Below are 2,500 nucleotides of genomic sequence, written 5' to 3' on the forward strand. Positions count from 1 at the left end.
TGAGAGAGAGACAGAGAGGGAGAGAGAGAGACAGAGAGAGAGAGAGAGGTGGCAGCACACACTGAAGTATATTGATATAGATGACCACGGCCCTGAGAGGGATATGGTCCAGCAGAGTCACCTTGTCCTACACACACACACACACACGCACACACACACACACACACACACACACACACACACACACACACACACACACACACACACACACACACACACACACACACACACACCGACGAACACACACACACACAAGAAGATGGGTCTATGTCAGTGACCATGTTCCTTCCCAGACCAATCACTCAACTCTATCTGTGTTTGTGTGTGTGTGTGTGTGTGTGGATGTCAGTGGTTGTGTACAGGGCACAAAGAGGTTGGACATCAAAGCCTCAGGTGTGGTGTGGACAGGTGGACAGGTGTGCTCTTCTCTTACCTGACACCAGCAAATTAGATGTCAGGGGGTGACACCGTGTGTGTGTGTGTGTTTGAGAGAGGTGTGTCTGTGTGTCTCTGTGTTTGTGTGTGTGTGTGTGTGTGTGTGTGTGTGTGTGAGAGAGAGAGAGTGGTGTGTGTATGTGTGTGTGTGTGTGTGTGTGTGTGTGTGTGTGAGAGAGAGAGATAGGTGTGTCTGTGTGTCTCTGTGTGTGTGTGTGTGTGTGTGTGTGTGTGTGTGTGTGTGTGTGTGTGTGAGAGAGAGAGAGAGAGAGAGTGGTGTGTGTGTGTGTGTGTGTGTGTGTGTGTGTGTGTGTGTGTGTTTGTGAGAGAGAGAGAGATAGGTGTGTATGTGTGTGTGTGTGTGTGTGTGGGGGGGGGGGTCTCCTGTGGTCAGAACGACACTGGACCAAGAGATGAGAGCACTGGCGTAGGTTTAGGGGGGGACGCATGGGACTAGTCCCATTCAATATTTTAAGATGACAAAATTGTCCCCCCCAATATATTCGCGAACTTATTTTTGCGTTCCGACGGCTAGCACGACAGTAGGCCTACAAGGCACGCCGTGATTTGATTGGCTGAAAACGCTACAAGCACGGGACGCGAGAGTGTCAAAGCAGATTAGCAGAGTCTGACTGGCAGACAAACGTGCGTGCGGGTGTCGACGATAACGGTAAGTTACCGAGACTGTCTGCCAATACATACCCCATAAAGGCCAGAGTAAAAGAAATAACATTCCCTTTGCTCTTCAGCACGTATATGTTTGCCCATTTTTGTACTTTGTAGATCATCTATGCCACCCAAGAGGAAACATACAAAGCTTTGCACATATACAAAGGGGACATAAAGCTTTTTCACAAAGCAAATAACTAGAGCCACAGAAACTAGCAGTGGTAACGTTAGTGACCAGACTTTCAAATTTAGATTGTACCGTGGAAAATATTATTAACTAGTGATATTAGGCTATATGTTACCCAGGATATTGTTACAGCTAAGCCTAGCGTCTGTAATATTTCAACCAAGGTTAGGAGCATTGATTAGGGGTGTGCAGCACGGATAGTGGCAGAGAAGTTGCTCTATCTATCTTGATAGAATGCCAACGTTTCCTTACCAAGTCACCAAGTAGGCTTAATTAGCCTACCTTAAGTTAGAATCTTACAGTCACAATAAACAGTGGATCTGAGACATTTTCGTTTCTATATTACTGTAATTCTGTAATGTATTAGAGTGTAGCCCATACAATGCAGAGAAATAAAAGGGAGACCACCGAATTCACAGTTTAATGAAGAACTGTCATTGCATTGCTAGACCAGTTCTGAAAGTACTTCCCTGTGGCAGTACTTTTTGCTAGTATAATGTCCATAATAATTTATGTTAATAAAATGTTGTTTGTTCAGCATTACACAGTCTCAGATATTTACGTATTATGTCTCATAAATTTATAGACATTATTCCTAAACTATGGTCTATCTAACTACTATCAAAAATGAATTACAGTCTTCCCAGTAAAAGTTCACTTCTGGGTGTCCCCCCCAAAGCTGAGACCAAACCTACACCCTTGGATGAGAGAGACACACAGAGAGAAGAGAGAGAGGAAGAGAGGGAGAAAGAGAGAGTGACAGAAAGAGAGAGAGGGAGAAAGAAAGGGGGGAGAGAGAAAGGGTTGATGGAGAGAGAGAGGGAAAGATGTAAGATGAGTGAATTCGGAAAGATTAGAAGTCACAAACATGAGACGTTCTGTTCACTATTGACAGATGGAGTGAAAGAGAGAGAGAAAGATAGACGTGTAGACCTATAGACGACGGAGAGAGAGAGAGAAAGAGAGAGAGAGAGAAAGAGAGAGAGAGAAAGATAGACGTGTAGACCTATAGACGACGGATAGAGAGAGAGAGAGAGAGAGATAAAGATAGACGTGTAGACCTATAGACAGACAGAGAAAGAGAGAGAGAAAAAGAGTGATAACAGGTCACAGGGAACACGTGGGATACAATGTGTGTGTGTGTGTGTGTGTGTGTGTGTGTGTGTGTGTGTGTGTGTGTGTGTGTGTGTGTGTGTGTGTGTGTGTGTG

This window comes from Sardina pilchardus, chromosome 7 (genome assembly GCF_963854185.1).
Source record: "Sardina pilchardus chromosome 7, fSarPil1.1, whole genome shotgun sequence".
NCBI classification, from domain to species: Eukaryota; Metazoa; Chordata; class Actinopteri; order Clupeiformes; family Clupeidae; genus Sardina; species Sardina pilchardus.